General features: G+C 44.6%; 1 long non-coding RNA gene across 1 annotated transcript in view; it reads left to right on the top strand.

Annotated features, from left to right (window-relative positions):
- LOC143769033 (uncharacterized) overlaps positions 1–18,180 on the top strand; it is an 898,561-nt gene extending 880,381 nt beyond the window's left edge. The window contains exon 2 of the long non-coding RNA XR_013214176.1: positions 10,942–18,180. This is a non-coding gene — a long non-coding RNA (uncharacterized LOC143769033). The remainder of the gene's footprint in view (positions 1–10,941) is intronic.
- The last annotated feature ends 1,321 nt before the right edge of the window (positions 18,181–19,501 follow it).

The following is a 19,501-nucleotide window of genomic DNA, read 5'->3' as shown; positions in this document are numbered from 1 at the left end:
TTTTCCAACTTTGAATTTTTATGCCCTTAAATCACAGAGATATGGCACACACAATACTTAATAAGTAACATTTCCCACATGTCTACTTTACATCAGCACAATTTTGGAAACATTTTTTTTGTTAGGACGTTATAAGGGTAAAAAAAAAAGTTGACCAGCAATTTCTCCTTTTTACAACACCATTTTTTTTTAGGGATCATCTCACATTTGAAGTGACTTTGAGGGGTCTATATGATAGAAAATAACCAAAAGTGACACCATTTTAAAAACTGCACCCCTGAAGGTGCTCAAAACCACACTCAGTTTATTAACCCTTCAGGTGCTTCACAGGAATTTTTGGAATGTTTAAAAAAAATGAACATTTAACTTTTTTTCACAAAAAATGTACTTCAAATCCAATTTTTGGGTTTTACCAAGAGTAACAGGAGAAATTGGACCCCAAGCGTTGTTGTACAATTTGTCCTGAGTATGCTGACATCCTATATATGCAGGTAAACCACTGTTTGGACGCATGGCAGAGCTCGGAAGGTCAGGAGCGCCGTTTGACTTTTCAATGCAAAATTGGCTGGAATTGAGATTGGACACTATGTTTCGTTTGGAGTGCCTCTGATGTGCCTAAACAGTAAAAAAAAACCACAAATGACACCATTTTGGAAACTAGACCCCCTAAGGAACTTATCTAGATGTGTGGTGAGCATTTTGAACCCCCAAGTGCTTTACAGAAGTTTATAACGTACAGCCGTAAAAATAAAAAATCATATTTTTTTTACAAAAATGATCTTTTCGTCCCCAATTTTTTATTTTCACAAGGATAACAGGAGAAATTGGACCCCAAAATTTGTTGTCCAATTTGTCCTGAGTACCCTCCTGTGTACCCTCTATGTGGGGGTAAATCTCTGGGTGCACAGCAGAGCTCGGAAGGGAAGGAGCACCATTTGACTTTTTCAATGCAGAATTAGCTGAAATTGAGCTTAGTGTTGTGAACTCTATTTTTGGGCTCCCTCTAGTGGTCACAAGCGGTACTGTGTAGTGTTGTCTTTCTGCAGGTTGCAGCATCAGCTGGTTCGTTATCCTTGGTTGGTTTCCTATTTAGCTCACCTGGATACTCAGTTCCTGGCCTGCTATCAATGTATTCAGTGCTCTTCAGATTCCTTGTGTCTACCTTGCTCCCAGTCTCTCCAAGACAAGCTAAGTTTTTGTTTGATCATTTTTTGATTATCAGTGTTCATTATGTTTTTAGTCCAGCTAAAATGTGATTTCCTCGCTTGCTGGTTGCTCTAGGGGACTGAGGTTCTCCCCCCACACCGTTAGTTGGTGTGGGGGTTCTTGAAATCTCAGAGTGGATATTTTGTAAGGGTTTTTTACTGACCGCAGAGATTCCCTTTTCTATTTTCTGCTATCTAGTATTAGTGGGCCTCATTTGCTGAATCTGCTTTCACCCCTGTGTATGTGCCTTCCTCTTACCTCACCGTTATTATCTGTTGGGGGCTTCTATATCTTTGGGGATTATTTCTCTGGAGGCAAGAGAGGTCTTTTCTTTCTCTCTAGGGGTAGTTAGTTCCTCAGGCTGGCTCGAGACATCTAGGATTTTTAGGCACGTTCACCGGCTACTTCTAGTGTGTTTGGATAGGTTCAGATTTGCGGTCAGTCCAGTTTGCCACCTCCCTAGAGCTTGTCCTATGTTTGTTACTTAGCTGGAGTAATTTGTGATCCTCAACCACTAAGGATCATAACAGTATAGCAGGCCACAAAGTGTTTAATGCATCGCAGAAGTGGGATAAAAAGAAGACCTGAGTACATTTTTTTTTTCCCTCCCGCTTTTCCTTTGCTGCAGTCTGTTTAGCTTCTTTCATCCCCTTGAACTCTGGGTGGTTTTGAGCTCAGCTGCAGACATGAATGTTCAGACTCTGACTTCTAGTGTGGATCATCTTACTGCACGGGTGCAAAGTATTCAGGATTTTGTTATTCGTAGCCCTATGTCAGAACCAAAGATACCCATTCCTGAGTTGTTTTCTGGAGATAGATCTAGGTTTCAAAATTTTAAGAATAATTGTAAGTTATTTCTATCTCTGAGACCTCGTTCCTCTGGTGATTCCGCTCAGCAAGTTAAAATTGTTATCTCCTTCTTGCGTGGCGACCCTCAAGATTGGGCTTTCTCTCTGGCGCCAGGAGATCCTGCATTGCTTAATGTAGATGCATTTTTTCTGGCTCTTGGACCGCTTTATGAGGAGCCTAATCTTGAGAATCAGGCAGAAAAAGCGTTGCTGGCTATCTCTCAAGGTCAGGATGAAGCAGAGGTGTATTGTCAAAAATTTCGGAAATGGTCGGTGCTTACTCAATGGAATGAGTGTGCCCTGGCTGCAAATTTCAGAGAAGGTCTTTCTGAGGCCGTTAAGAATGTTATGGTGTGGTTTCCCACCCCTACAAGTCTGAGTGATTCTATGGCTTTAGCCATTCAGGTTGATCGGCATTTGCTGGAGCGCAAATCTGCTCATCCTTTGGCGGTATTTTCTGGACAGAGACCTGAGTCTATGCAATGTGACCGAACTGTGACCAGAATTGAGCGACAAAGTCATAGACGTCAAAATGGGTTGTGCTTTTACTGTGGTGATTCTACTCATGTTATCTCAGCATGCTCTAAACGCTTAAAAAAAATCGCTAAACCTGTCACCATTGGTACTATACAGCCTAAATTTATTTTGTCTGCTACTTTGATTTGTTCTTTGTCGTCCTACCCGGTTATGGCTTTTGTGGATTCGGGTGCTTCCCTGAATCTGATGGATTTGTCGTTTGCCAGGTGCTGTGGTTTTGTCCTGGAGCCTTTGGAATTTCCTATTCCTCTGAGGGGAATTGATGCTACGCCATTGGCTGAGAATAAGCCTCAGTATTGGACGCAAATGACCATGTGCATGACTCCCGTACATCAGGAGGTGATTCGCTTTCTCGTTATGCATAATTTGCATGATGTTGTCGTTTTGGGTCTGCCATGGCTGCAAGCTCATAATCCAGTTTTAGATTGGAAAGCTATGTCTGTGTCAAGTTGGGGTTGTCAGGGAATTCATGGCGATACTCCGTTGGTGTCTATTGCTTCTTCCACTCCTTCTGAGGTCCCTGAGTTTTTGTCTGACTACCAGGATGTATTTGATGAGCCCAGGTCCAGTGCCCTGCCCCCTCATAGGGATTGTGACTGTGCTATAAATTTAATTCCTGGTAGTAAATTCCCTAAGGGATGACTTTTTAATTTGTCTATACCAGAGCATGCCGCGATGCGGAGTTATATAAAGGAGTCTTTGGAGAAGGGACATATTCGCCCATCCTCTTCCCCTCTTGGTGCAGGATTTTTTTTTGTGGCCAAGAAGGACGGTTCTTTGAGACCTTGTATAGATTATCGTCTTCTGAATAAAATTACAGTCAAATTTCAGTATCCTTTGCCACTATTGTCTGATTTGTTTGCTCGGATTAAGGGTGCCAGTTGGTTCACCAAGATAGATCTCCGTGGTGCGTATAACCTTGTGTGCATTAAGCAGGGAGATGAATGGAAAACAGCATTTAATACGCCCGAAGGCCATTTTGAGTACTTAGTGATGCCTTTTGGACTCTCTAATGCTCCTTCTGTGTTTCAGTCCTTCATGCATGACATCTTCCGAGAATATCTGGATAAATTTATGATTGTTTATTTGGATGACATTTTGGTCTTTTCTGATGATTGGGAGTCCCATGTGAAGCAGGTCAGGATGGTGTATCAGGTCCTGCGTGCTAATGCTTTATTTGTGAAGGGCTCAAAATACCTCTTCGGAGTACAGAAGGTCTCCTTTTTGGGTTTTATTTTTTCTCCTTCTACTGTGGAGATGGACCCAGTCAAGGTCCAGGCTATTCATGACTGGACTCAGCCCACGTCTGTAAAGAGTCTTCAGAAGTTCTTGGGTTTTGCTAATTTTTACCGTCGTTTCATCGCTAATTTTTCTAGCGTGGTTAAACCTTTGACGGATTTGACCAAGAAGGGTTCTGATGTGACTAATTGGTCTCCTGCGGCCGTGGAGGCCTTTCGGGAGCTGAAGCACCGGTTTTCTTCAGCTCCAGTCTTATGTCAGCCAGATGTCTCTCTTCCCTTCCAGGTCGAGGTTGATGCTTCTGAGATTGGATCAGGGGCTGTCTTGTCGCAGAGAAGCTCTGATGGCTCTGTGATGAAGCCATGTGCTTTCTTTTCAAGAAAGTTTTCGCCTGCCGAGCGGAATTATGATGTTGGTAATCGGGAGTTGTTGGCTATGAAGTGGGCATTTGAGGAGCGGCGACATTGGCTCGAAGGAGCTAAACATCGTGTGGTGGTCTTGACTGATCACAAAAATCTGATTTACCTTGAATCTGCCAAGCGCCTGAATCCTAGACAGGCTCGTTGGTCGTTGTTTTTCTCCCGTTTCAACTTCGTGGTCTCATACCTGTGTCATGATCTCCATGGCCAGAGAACTAGCATAAGCCTCTATAGGAACAAGCTCTTGGAAGATGTAACTATACTGACCATGAACTAAACCTACCGCATCATCTAGAAGTAGCCAGGTAGCATGTCCTACTTTTTATCCCTATATGCCCAGCGCCGGCCGGAGAACTAAATAATGCTAGCAGAGGGAAATATAAGACCTGACTCACCTCTAGAGAAATGCCCAAAAAAAAGGAGACAGAAGCCCCCCACATATATTGGCGGTGATATGAGATGAAACAACAAACGCAGCAGGAAAATAGTTTTAGCAAATTTGAGGTCCGCTTTCTAGATAGCAGAAGACAGAAAGCATACTTTCATGGTCAGTAGAAAACCCTAACAAAACACATCCAGAAATTACTTTAGGACTCTGGCATTAACTCATAATACCAGAGTGGCAATTCCTGATCAACAAGAGCTTTCCAGACACAGTAACGAAACTGCAGCTGTGAACTGGAACCAAAATACAAAAACAAAACATGGACGAATGTCCAACTTATCTAGTAGATGTCTGGGAGCAGGAACAAGCACAGAGAGGCTTCTGATAACATTGTTGACCGGCAAGCATCTAACAGAGAAGCCAGGTTATATAGCGACACCCAGATCTAATCAGAACAGGTGAACAGGGAAGATGATGTCACAAGTTCAATTCCACCAGTAGCCACCGGGGGAGCCCAGAATCCAAATTCACAACAGTACCCCCCCCTCAAGGAGGGGGCACCGAACCCTCACCAGAACCACCAGGGCGATCAGGATGGGCCCTATGAAAGGCACGAACCAGATCAGAGGCATGAACATCAGATGCAGTGACCCAAGAATTATCCTCCTGGCCATATCCCTTCCACTTGACCAGATACTGGAGTCTCCGTCTGGAAACACGGGAGTCTAGGATTTTTTCCACAACGTACTCCAACTCACCCTCAACCAACACCGGAGCAGGAGGCTCAACGGAAGGCACAACCGGTGCCTCATACCTGCGCAATAACGACCGATGAAAAACGTTATGAATAGAAAAGGATGCAGGGAGGTCCAAACGGAAGGAAACAGGGTTAAGAATCTCCAATATTTTATACGGACCGATGAACCGAGGCTTAAACTTAGGAGATGAGACCCTCATAGGGACAAAACGAGAAGACAACCACACCAAATCTCCAACACAAAGCCGAGGACCAACACGACGGTGACGGTTGGCAAAAAGCTGAGTCTTCTCCTGGGACAACTTTAAATTGTCCATCACCTGCCCCCAGATATGATGCAATCTCTCCACCACCGCATCCACTCCAGGACAATCCGAGGATTCCATCTGACCGGAGGAAAATCGAGGATGGAACCCCGAATTACAGAAAAACGGGGAAACCAAGGTGGCAGAGCTGGCCCGATTATTGAGGGCGAACTCCGCCAATGGCAAAAAAGCAACCCAATCATCCTGGTCAGCAGACACAAAACACCTCAGATATGTCTCCAGGGTCTGATTAGTCCGCTCGGTCTGGCCATTAGTCTGAGGGTGAAAAGCAGACGAAAAAGACAAATCTATGCCCATCCTAGCACAAAATGCCCGCCAAAATCTAGACACAAATTGGGTTCCTCTGTCAGAAACGATATTCTCAGGAATACCATGCAAACGAACAACATTTTGAAAAAACAGGGGCACCAACTCGGAAGAAGAAGGCAATTTGGGCAGGGGAACCAAATGAACCATCTTAGAAAAACGGTCACACACCACCCAGATGACAGACATCTTCTGAGAAACAGGCAGATCTGAAATAAAATCCATCGAGATGTGTGTCCAAGGCCTCTTAGGAATAGGCAAGGGCAACAATAATCCACTAGCCCGAGAACAACAAGGCTTGGCCCGAGCACAAACGTCACAAGACTGCACAAAGCCTCGCACATCTCGTGACAGGGAAGGCCACCAGAAGGATCTTGCCACCAAATCCCTGGTACCAAAAATTCCAGGATGACCTGCCAACGCAGAAGAATGCACCTCAGAGATGACTTTACTGGTCCAATCATCAGGAACAAACAGCCTATCAGGTGGACAACGATCCGGTCTATCCGCCTGAAACTCCTGCAAGGCCCGCCGCAGGTCTGGAGAAACGGCTGACAAGATAACTCCCTCCTTAAGAATACCTGTGGGGTCAGAGTTGCCAGGTGAATCAGGCTCAAAACTCCTAGAAAGGGCATCCGCCTTAACATTCTTAGAACCTGGTAGGTACGATACCACAAAATTAAACCGAGAAAAAAATAATGACCAGCGCGCCTGTCTAGGATTCAGGCGCCTGGCGGTCTCAAGATAAATCAAATTTTTGTGGTCAGTCAATACCACCACCTGATGTCTGGCCCCCTCGAGCCAATGGCGCCACTCCTCAAACGCCCACTTCATGGCCAAAAGCTCCCGATTCCCAACATCATAATTCCGCTCAGCGGGCGAAAATTTACGGGAAAAGAAGGCACAAGGCCTCATCACGGCGCAGTCAGAACTTTTCTGCGACAACACTGCCCCAGCTCCGATCTCAGAAGCGTCGACCTCAACCTGAAAAGGAAGAGTCACATCAGGCTGACGCAACACAGGGGCAGAAGAAAAACAGCGCTTAAGCTCCTGAAAGGCCTCCACAGCATCAGGGGACCAATTAGCAACATCAGCACCCTGTCTAGTCAAATCGGTCAATGGCTTAACGACATCCGAAAAACCAGAAATAAATCGACGATAAAAGTTGGCAAAGCCCAAAAATTTCTGAAGACTTTTAAGAGAAGAGGGCTGCGTCCAATCACAAATAGCTTGAACCTTGACAGGATCCATCTCAATGGAAGAGGGAGAAAAAATATATCCCAAAAAGGAAATTCTCTGAACCCCAAAAACGCACTTAGAACCCTTGACACACAGAGAATTAGACCGCAAAACCTGAAAAACCCTCTTAACTTGCCGGACATGAGAGTCCCAGTCATCCGAAAAAATCAGAATATCATCCAGATACACTATCATAAATTTATCCAAAAAATCGCGGAAAATATCATGCATAAAGGACTGGAAGACTGAAGGGGCATTAGAAAGACCAAAAGGCATCACCAAATACTCAAAGTGGCCCTCGGGCGTATTAAATGCGGTTTTCCACTCATCCCCCTGCCTGATCCGCACCAAATTATACGCCCCACGGAGATCAATCTTAGAGAACCACTTGGCCCCCTTTATGCGAGCAAACAAATCAGTCAGCAACGGCAATGGGTATTGATATTTAACCGTGATTTTATTCAAAAGCCGATAATCAATACATGGTCTCAAAGAGCCGTCTTTTTTTGACACAAAGAAAAAACCGGCTCCTAAGGGAGATGACGATGGACGAATATGTCCCTTTTCCAAGGACTCCTTTATATATTCTCGCATAGCAGTATGTTCAGGCACAGACAGATTAAATAAACGACCCTTTGGGTATTTACTACCCGGAATTAAATCTATAGCACAATCGCACTCACGGTGCGGAGGTAGTGAACCAAGCTTGGGTTCTTCAAAGACGTCACGATAGTCAGACAGGAACTCAGGGATTTCAGAGGGGATAGATGATGAAATGGACACCAAAGGTACGTCCCCATGAGTCCCCTTACATCCCCAGCTCAACACAGACATAGCTCTCCAGTCAAGGACTGGGTTGTGAGACTGCAGCCATGGCAATCCCAGCACCAAATCCTCATGTAGATTATACAGCACTAGAAAACGAATAGTCTCCTGGTGATCCGGATTAATACACATAGTCACTTGTGTCCAGTATTGTGGTTTATTATTAGCCAATGGGGTGGAGTCAATCCCCTTCAGAGGAATAAGAGTTTCCAAAGGCTCTAAATCATACCCACAACGATTGGCAAAGGACCAATCCATAAGACTCAAAGCGGCGCCAGAGTCGATATAGGCGTCAGTAGTAATAGATGACAAAGAGCAAATCAGGGTCACAGACAAAATAAATTTAGACTGTAAAGTGCCAATGGAAACAGATTTATCAAGCTTTTTAGTACGTTTAGAGCATGCTGATATAACATGAGTAGAATCCCCACAATAGAAACACAACCCATTTTTCCGTCTAAAATTCTGCCGCTCGCTTCTGGACAGAATTCTATCACACTGCATGCTTTCTGGCGTCTTCTCAGTGGACACCGCCAGATGGTGCACTGGTTTGCGCTCCCGCAGACGCCTATCGATCTGAATGGCCATTGTCATGGACTCATTCAGACCCGCAGGCACAGGGAACCCCACCATAACATCCTTAATGGCATCAGAGAGACCCTCTCTGAAAGTAGCCGCCAAGGCACACTCATTCCACTGAGTAAGCACAGACCATTTACGGAATCTTTGGCAGTAAATTTCAGCTTCATCTTGCCCCTGCGATAGGGACATCAAAGTTTTTTCTGCCTGAAGTTCCAAATGAGGTTCCTCATACAGCAAGCCCAAGGCCAAAAAAAACGCATCCACATTGCGCAACGCAGGATCCCCTGGTGCCAATGCAAAAGCCCAGTCTTGAGGGTCGCCGCGGAGCAAGGAAATCACAATCCCAACCTGCTGTGCAGGGTCTCCAGCAGAACGAGATTTCAGGGACAAAAATAGCTTACAATTATTTCTAAAATTCTGAAAGCTAGATCTATTCCCTGAGAAGAATTCCGGCAAAGGAATTCTCGGCTCAGATACCGGAGCATGAATAATAAAATCTTGCAAATTTTGTACTTTCGTGGTGAGATTATTCAAACCTGCAGTTACACTCTGAAGATCCATTATTAACAGGTGAACACAAAGCCATTCAAAGATTATAAGGAGAGAGAAAAAAAAAGAAAGACTGCAGCATAGACAGACTGGCAAGTGATCCAATTAAGAGCACAGAAAAAAAAAAAAAAAAAAAAAAAAAACTCTCAGCAGACTTCTTATTTCTCTCCTTTCTCAGCCAAGGATTTTAACCCTTTAGTGGGCCGGTCAAACTATCATGATCTCCATGGCCAGAGAACTAGCATAAGCCTCTATAGGAACAAGCTCTTGGAAGATGTAACTATACTGACCATGAACTAAACCTACCGCATCATCTAGAAGTAGCCAGGTAGCATGTCCTACTTTTTATCCCTATATGCCCAGCGCCGGCCGGAGAACTAAATAATGCTAGCAGAGGGAAATATAAGACCTGACTCACCTCTAGAGAAATGCCCAAAAAAAAGGAGACAGAAGCCCCCCACATATATTGGCGGTGATATGAGATGAAACAACAAACGCAGCAGGAAAATAGTTTTAGCAAATTTGAGGTCCGCTTTCTAGATAGCAGAAGACAGAAAGCATACTTTCATGGTCAGTAGAAAACCCTAACAAAACACATCCAGAAATTACTTTAGGACTCTGGCATTAACTCATAATACCAGAGTGGCAATTCCTGATCAACAAGAGCTTTCCAGACACAGTAACGAAACTGCAGCTGTGAACTGGAACCAAAATACAAAAACAAAACATGGACGAATGTCCAACTTATCTAGTAGATGTCTGGGAGCAGGAACAAGCACAGAGAGGCTTCTGATAACATTGTTGACCGGCAAGCATCTAACAGAGAAGCCAGGTTATATAGCGACACCCAGATCTAATCAGAACAGGTGAACAGGGAAGATGATGTCACAAGTTCAATTCCACCAGTAGCCACCGGGGGAGCCCAGAATCCAAATTCACAACATACCTGCCTGGTTCGAAGAACGTGAAAGCTGATGCACTTTCTAGGAGTTTTGTGCCTGACTCTCCGGGAGTTTCTGAGCCGGCTGGTATTCTCAGAGAGGGAGTGATTTTGTCTGCCATTTCCCCAGATTTGCGACGAGTGCTGCAGAAATTTCAGGCGGATAGACCTGACCGTTGTCCACCAGAGAGACTGTTTGTCCCGGATAGATGGACTAGCAGAGTTATTTCCGAGGTTCATTCTTCGGTGTTGGCAGGTCATCCTGGGATTTTTGGTACCAGAGATTTGGTGGCTAGGTCCTTCTGGTGGCCTTCCTTTCCATCCTCGTTTTTCCTCGGGTCAGGTTGAGTCTTCTGACTGTCCTGGGGTGGATTCTGTGGTGGATAGGTTGCAGCAGATTTGGAACCATGTGGTGGACAATTTGAGGTTGTCACAGGAGAAGGCTCAGCGCTTTGCCAACCGCCGCCGCGGTGTGGGTCCCCGACTTCGTGTTGGGGATTTGGTGTGGCTGTCTTCTCGGTATGTTCCTATGAAGGTCTCCTCTCCTAAATTCAAGCCTCGCTTCATCGGTCCTTATAAGATCTTGGAAATCCTTAACCCGGTGTCTTTTCGTTTTGATCTCCCAGCATCGTTTGCCATTCATAATGTGTTCCATAGGTCTTTGTTGCGGAGGTGTGAAGGAACAAATTATGAAAGGTTCTCCATTTTGTGCTAGATTCTCCATTTTTGTGTTTTTGACTCCATTTTCTTGTTGCTTAAAGATAAATTCAGTTATTCAACTAGGCTATTGTTCATAATTGGTATAAAGACCTTGAGTCTTCTGTCTCGAGCCAGATAAGAGATTCGGGGGTGTATCACTATACAAGACTGAGGCATCTGTTAGAAAAACACATACTGTGCCAAAAAGCCATGACCATATATGTAGTTTCCATTTTTGCTGTATTCTCATGGGTTAAGTTTTTCCTGTATTCTTATAGGTTAAGAACTGTGAGCGTGTTCTTATGCTGATTGGTTGAAGTATAATTTCTGTGACAATGAAAACTTATATACAAAATAAACGGGGGCCAGAGATCAGCTCGATCCCCCATACAGAGACGCACGTCTCCGTCTGGTCATTTTCAGTTGCCGGCAACACTTTATATATTAATTTGGAAATCACTGGGTTAACCGTGAAGGATCACTTTAAATCCTCCCTCAACAGTTGGTGCCGAAAACCCGGGATCCAAGCAGGAACGCCTCTGCCCCCCCGGAGGACAACAAGACAAAGGATCCTCGGACCGGACGCAGGCACTGGAAAATTGGGACTGATCATCCCCCACAACAACAACGGTAAGTTGGCAGTTATACTGTCCAGACTGACCGTTTGGTGTGGTTTTCCTGTGTTTGTTGCTGCAAAGAGGATCTGAGGTTTGTCCCCGGAGGTGGGATGATTTTTGGGTGGAATCATATAGAGGTGTAGTTCCGTTGGAAGCCCAGTGCTCGAACCGTACCTCATAAGGGACGGACACCCCGGATTGACCAGTGATGTAATTCTCTTTATAGTCAAAATATCCTGAATTCCTGATCACTGTTAGAATCAGGCGCGGTGAGGTGATCGAAGATTGGGTAGGATGCGTAACTCAGGAATATATTGATTTAAATATTTCCAGGGGTGTCCGGAGGGTTAAGTCTAAGACGCCCTCCTCCTTTCACTGAGTACCGCGTTTTTGGGTTGTCCCAGCGGGGGACAGAGAGAGACCCAGTGGAATAAAACCGTAAGGCCGTCGGTATTATGCACAACTAAGAAGGATATTTAGCTCTAAAGGAGAATCCGTTTTTGTGGAAGGAAAAGAAGTCTTTGAAGTTGTATTATGAATCTGATATTGTTAGCCTAAAAATGGGGAAAATATTCTCAATTATAGGTTTTTCTAAGGTGTTCTGGTATGTGAATTGTGCGATGAAGATTTTGTAGAAATTAATTAAGTCTAAGAACTATTGTATTTCGTTTGTGTTTGTCTTTGAAATATCCGATGGGAGGGGTTGCGTAGCTGCGCTATGGCTTGTCTCCTTTCTCTGTGTAGAGGAATGCTGTGATCCTCTCCTGTTACTGCCCCCTCCTTACCAGAATGTGGCTGCATTCCAAGGTTTCTCTGTATTTTCTTGGTGTAGATTACGCGCTGGTAGATTTGTGTTCTGTTTAAGGTGACAATATTGTTTTGAAGTACAAAGAAATATTATAATCTGGAATTTGAAAGTGAAATCTAGTGTCTAGTTTTAGAAGGAAATTTGTAAGTGATTGAAAGACTGGTAAAAGTAAGTTGAGTGGTTGATATATAGCAAATTGAGGATCAACAGAGAAAGTGAATTCTAGTTGTTTTTGTTACCGTTACGTTGAAAAAGGAAAGTTGTCTACTACTATGATAAAGTCTGGATGTTTTGTGGTGCAGGAAGGTATTGAGAAAGCGTTTGAGAATAATGTGTCAGAAAGACAAACAATTAAAAATGATGATCTGGAACGGAACAGGGGGTCTCCCTGCTTGATGATAAGGTCCCTCCCCAGCCCCATGTCAATTCTCAGATCAAGAGCTTGTTTTAATTAGAGTAGATAACAGACCCAATAAATATACTCTTATAAAACCTAACCCTGTGGGACCTTTCCCTGAAGTTACTGCTCAGTTCATAATCTCTCCCTCATGTCCGGTAAATTTACTGGGGGCAGATTTATTATCACAGTTCTGCTCCAGGATATAATTCCAAGATGATGGTCAGATGGTCCTGATAGACCCAGATTCTCCCCCAATAATGCCTGTAGAACCAGTAAAAGTGTTTCTCAAACCTGTTGCCCCTTTTTTCTAAAGTCCATCAATACCCTTTGAAATATGATCAGGAGCAGTGTCTCAAGGGGCAAATACAAACGTTACTCGATAATGGTGCCCTGATACCCTGTGTTTCCCCATGTAACACACCCGTGTTTCCCATTAAGAAAAAGACCCCACCCGGCCAACCCCCTGTGTACCGGTTGGTACAAGGTTTACGGGCAGTTAATGCAGTTACTGTTCCAGAAACTCCGGTGCCTAATCCACATACTCTTTTGTCCCAGATATCTCAGGATGCCGCTTGGTTCATAGTTATCGATCTTGCCAATGTCTTCTTCAGCATTCCATTACACCCAGATTGCCAGTTCTGTTTGCATTCACTTATCAGGGATGACAATTGACGCGGACAGTTATGCCACAGGGGGCCCAAAAAAAAAGAAGTCCCAATCAATTTGCAAAAAATATGGGCGAGTGTCTTTTACCCTGGCAGTTAGATCACCCCTATGTCACGCTGCTTCAGTATGTGGCTGATCTTTTGTTGTGTGAACGGACAGAGCAGGAAGCCATTGTTGCCACTGTTAGTTTTCTCAAGTATCTGGCAGATCTGAACTGTCGGGTTTCGGCCTCGAAATTTCGGTTCTGCCTTGGTCAAGTGATATTTTTGGGTCACTGTCTCCTTCAGGGTGCCAGACACCTCACAAAAGAAAGAAAAATAGCCGTCAGCTCCCTTCCTTTACCAAAAGATGAGACTGAACTCCAGAGTTTTCTTGGACTATGTACTTATTGTTGTCAGTGGATACCGGACGCATCCCGTATAATGCAACCTTTCTACAATGCCCTGAAAGACGGTTCAAGATGTGCTGATAATTTTGGCAGATTCCACACCAGATACGCTGTTACTACGGAAGACACTGTAGTGCACGGAGCTGCACTCCCTCCCTCACTGTCAGCACAAGAAGCAGAACTTCAGGCTCTGCCTACTGTATGTATTCTGGCCAAAGACAGGCGGGCTAATATATACACGGACTCACAGTATGCATTTGGTATTGCTCATGATTTAGGAGCCCAATGGGCCAATCGAGGGTTTATTACCACTGCCGGGACTCCAGTGAAGAATGCTGAAGCTGTTAAAACCCTCATGGACTCAATCAAATTACCCACTGATGGTCCACACCCCACACGATGTATATAGTATCCTTAACCAAGTACAACCTGGCCACATGTCCATGGCTAGACAGCTGCGACTTCAGTGTGCTATTCTCATGCCTACTAATGTGATTTTAAAAAAAAAAAGGTGCACTGTCCTAAACCCCGCTACTTTTCTCCCAGTTCCCATGAATCCAAAGGGGGGAGGAGTAGGTGACATAAAAAGGACACTCTTTCTTTCTGGAATGGATCCAGAGGAACAAGATTAGGTTTCCAAACCACATGATTGTCTAGAATTGATGTCTCAGGAAACGGCTGGTCTCTAGTGTGCCTATTCTAATGCTGATTTTGAGCTTTTTGTAGATGGATCCCGTCACCAAGATGACCAAGGACGCTTCTGTACCAGATATGCTGTGGTCTCAGAACATGAGGTAATCAAGGCAGACTCAATGCCAACTCATATGTCTGCACAAGAAGCATGCAAACTAGCAGAAGGTAAGACTGTAAATATCTACACTGATTCCAGGTATGCTTTTGGCATTACACACGGTTATGGGCCTACCTGGAGAGCCAGGGCTTTCCTGACAGCAAATGGCCACCCCTTTAAACGTGCTGAGGCAGTCCAGCAACTTATGAATGCACTACAGCTTCCCACCCAAACAGGCATCATAAAGGTAAAGGCACATACTAAAGGCACTGATGGACGGACAAAAAGGGTAACGCACTGGCAGACCAGGTTGCCAAGAAAGCAGCAAGCACTCCTGTGGCCTCTAGAGTACATCACCTGGACACCCCACCATCTCCACTTGTGTTGAAAGACATCTTAGCCCGGTTACAAGAACAGGCAAGTAAGGAGGAGAAAAATAGGTGGCAAAAAAAAAATAGGGGCTTGCTCTGATACCGTCACTGGGCTATGGGGGAGGGGTGAAAAGGTCTGCCTACCACAGGTACTGTACCCAATGATGGCACAGGTTCTGCACGGGAATGTGCACCACTCGAAGACGGCCATGTGTGACACCCTACAGAAACAATGGATTGCCCCCGGGTTTTCCACCTGCGCAGAAAGGCAGGTACAGAGCTGCATGATATGTGTCACACATAATCAGAGTAGGACAGTGAAAACCCCATCCAAACACACTCCCCGGCCCTTTAACCAATTCCAGAGACTGCAGATTGATTATATTCAGTTACCCAGGGTAGGGATGTATGAGTATGTGTTTGTCTGCATTGATTTATTTTCAGGTTGGCCAGAAGCCTACCCAGTTGCCAAAGCTACGGCTAAGACAACGGTGAAGAAACTGATGGCTGAGATCATATGCAGGTATGGAGTTCCTGAAGTCATTGAAAGCGATCGGGGCTCCCATTTTACTGGAGAGATCATGTCAGAGGTAATGGCAGCACTGGGGGTAAGTCAAGCATTGCATACTCCATACCATCCGCAGAGCAGTGGAAAAGTGGAAAGACTAAATGGAACTCTTAAGCTTAAAATCCAGAAGGCAATGGCAGAGACTGGTAAACTACGGACAGAATGCCTTCCTCTAGTTTTGTTTTCAGTAAGATATACCCCAAACAGGAAGACAGGACTGTCACCGTATGAGATTCTGTTTGGCAGGAGCCCCAATCTTGAATGTTTCTTTCCACAACAGTTGCAGCTCAAGTACCAGGACTTGACTAGCTATGTGCAGGCCTTACATGGACATCTTGCCAAAGTGCATTTAACCGTTTTCAGTTCTCTTCCAGACCCAGACAAGGTTCCTGGACACCATCCCTTTGTGCCAGGAGACCTGGTGTATGTGAAAAAGTTTGTGCGCAGAGATTGTCTCCAGCCGAGATTTGAAGGACCTCACACGGTGATCCTGGTTACCCCTACTGCAGTAAAACTCGAAGGAAAGAGCACCTGGATCCATGCCTCACACTGTAAAAAAGACTGTTGTTTTTGATCCTGGAACTGAGGGCTATCCTCGCCCCTACCTCTTTGGTCCCTATTGTAAAAATAAGAATTCTGGTCCCATTATTCTCTGGGTAAACCTGACAGCCCCAAGGAAAAATCTATGGTTAGAATGGGTGAGATACAATGTAAGAGTCTAGAATATCTCTGTAGGATGTATTGCTTGTGCTGCTGCGAATACACACCTATACACACATGCACTGTTTTTTCCTGATGACAACACCACTGCCTGTGTCATGAACTTGTTGAAAGGTTTGAAGTCCACTGATTGCCCAGATTATGTCCCACTAATTCATGAGGAACCTAAACTAAAGGTCCTAGGAGAAGTAACTGTATTAGCTGACAATTACACCTGCTATAATTCCCACGACACCACAGGTACACTAGTAGGGATCTTCGAGACAGGTTTCTGCAAAGGGAGCAGTTCTCTAGATACTGATTTGCTAATCAAATATACAGAATATATGTACGACATTTATTGGTTATGTGGAGATGGTAAGCTCCGTCCTAGGTTGCCTAATGCCTGGATAGGCCAATGCACCCCTGTTAAACTAGTTATGCAGTTCAAGATTTTATTTTTGGGATCCAAAGATACCTGATGAACCTACCAGAAAGAGGAGAAGTTTTGATCAGATCTATATGAGTTATGAAGAAGATCCACTAGTATATATTGATACCATTGGAGTGCCAAGGGGGGTGCTTGATCAGTTTAAAGCCCAGAACCAGATTTATGCTGGCTTTGCTTCTATAGTACCACAGATGCAGATTAATAAAAATGTTGAATGGATTAATAATATATATATTACAGTGAACAAAGATTTGTTAATTATAGCTGTGATGCCTTTTAGGGTATAGTTGAGGATTTGAGCCCTAACACTTGTATGACCCGTGCTGCAACCCGACCTAAGAGAATTACACTGAATCCTGTCCAGACAAGATCACATGCAGTGATATAAGAAGCTGACACAGGATTGTGGTTGGTGGATAGTGGGGACATTAACTTTTAGGAGTAGGCTGACAGTAATCCTTTTGGGAAGGAGCTGTAGACCAGCATGTCATGTCGCCCCCACCACCAGAGAACCAACCTTTCCCATTTTACAAACAGATAATGACAATATGATAGATGTATAAGTACACCTGGGCAGGCCTAGGTAGTTAGTGAAAGCAATCTCGACTGGCACCTTCCTCAATCAAGAAGTAGACCCACCAGAGTACGATGGTACTGATCCAGGGGAGATCCCTAAGTATGTCCCCCTTAAGAGAGTAGACAAAACCCCCCATTCTCAGATGATGCTAAGAGATTTAGTTTAGGGACAGTGGGAGAACTCCATGTGAGGTTAGTGAAGGGTTCAGCTGCCTGGAGGCCTCTCGCTAGGGGAGAGTTTCTGAGGTGTCTGGATGAAGAAATCCACCTCCCCTTTTCCCATCACATGGACAGTCTCGAAGGATCTTTCTTTAAGGAAAAAAAACTTAGTGTTTAGGGGGGATTGTCAAGGTGAAAATATATTTTCTTATATACTTTTTGTACTGCTATATCTTATACTGTTAAATAATAAGATTTTTCCCTCGCTTGTAGATATTAATGAAACTGTATTTAAAATGGCTGGTAACATGGCACCAGTCATGTGAAGACCAGTACCCCTCGAGCTTAGAGCTTGGGATAGTATCTCTGATGCTGGACATTAATTAACAAAATTTATCTAGGGGGGAATGTGAAGGAACAAATTATGAAAGGTTCTCCATTTTGTGCTAGATTCTCCATTTTTGTGTTTTTGACTCCATTTTCTTGTTGCTTAAAGATAAATTCAGTTATTCAACTAGGCTATTGTTCATAATTGGTATAAAGACCTTGAGTCTTCTGTCTCGAGCCAGATAAGAGATTCGGGGGTGTATCACTATACAAGACTGAGGCATCTGTTAGAAAAACACATACTGTGCCAAAAAGCCATGACCATATATGTAGTTTCCATTTTTGCTGTATTCTCATGGGTTAAGTTTTTCCTGTATTCTTATAGGTTAAGAACTGTGAGCGTGTTCTTATGCTGATTGGTTGAAGTATAATTTCTGTGACAATGAAAACTTATATACAAAATAAACGGGGGCCAGAGATCAGCTCGATCCCCCATACAGAGACGCACGTCTCCGTCTGGTCATTTTCAGTTGCCGGCAACACTTTATATATTAATTTGGAAATCACTGGGTTAACCGTGAAGGATCACTTTAAATCCTCCCTCAACAGAGGTATGTGGTACCTGTGGTTCCTTCTGTTGAGCCTCCTGCTCCGGTGCTGGTCGAGGGTGAATTGGAGTACGTGGTGGAGAAGATTTTGGATTCTCGTATCTCTAGACGGAGGCTTCAGTATTTGGTTAAGTGGAAGGGCTATGGTCAGGAGGATAATTCCTGGGTTGTCTGTCATGAATCCCCAATGGCGAGGGATAGCCAGGACAAGCAAAGCATAACAAATATCGGACGAGCTCTAGGGTGATGGAACCTGGGCTGACCGCTGCCCTACGCCTGACAAACGCAACTAGAGATAGCCAGGGAGCGTGCCTACGTTGGTTCTAGACGCCACGCACCAGCCTAAGAGCTAACTAGTACTGCAGAGAAAACAAAGACCTCACTTGCCTCCAGAGGAATTAACCCCAAAGATATAGTTGCCCCCCACATGTATTGACGGTGAAATGAGAGGAAGGCACATACATAGAGATGATGTATATAGCTTTAGCAAATAGAGGCCCGCTGAAAACTAGAAAGCAGAATGACACAAAAGGGGACTGAGCGGTCAGCAAAAAACCCTAATCAAAAAAACCATCCTGAGATTACAAGAACCCATGTGCCAACTCATGGCACATGGGGAGAACCTCAGTCCACTAGAGCAACCAGCTAACAAAGAGACATTCTAAGCAAGCTGGACAAAAAACCAAACAACTGAAAATCAGCACTTAGCTTATCCTGAAAGATCTGGGAGCAGGTAGGCAGGAACCAAACAGAGCACATCTGAACACATTGATAGCCGGCAAGGGAAATGACAGAGAGGCCAGGTAAAATAGGAAACACCCAGCCTCTGATGGACAGATGGAAACCAAAGGCCGCAACCCACCAAAGTCACCCAGTACCAGCAGTAACCACCAGAGGGAGCCCGCAAACAGAATCCACAACAGTACCCCCCCCTTGAGGAGGGGTCACCGAGCCCTCACGAGAACCCCCAGGGCGATCAGGGTGAGCTCTATGGAAGGCGCGGACCAAATCAGTCGCATGAACATCGGAGGCGACCACCCAGGAATTGTCCTCCTGACCATAACCCTTCCACTTAACCAAATACTGGAGTTTGCGTCTGGAAACACGAGAATCCAAGATCTTTTCAACAACATACTCCAATTCTCCCTCTACCAGCACCGGAGCAGGAGGCTCGACCGAAGGAACAACAGGCACCTCATACCTCCGCAACAACGAC

The sequence above is a fragment of the Ranitomeya variabilis genome, chromosome 1 (genome assembly GCF_051348905.1).
Source record: "Ranitomeya variabilis isolate aRanVar5 chromosome 1, aRanVar5.hap1, whole genome shotgun sequence".
NCBI lineage: Eukaryota > Metazoa > Chordata > Amphibia > Anura > Dendrobatidae > Ranitomeya > Ranitomeya variabilis.
This window is presented reverse-complemented; position numbering and strand designations above follow the sequence as displayed.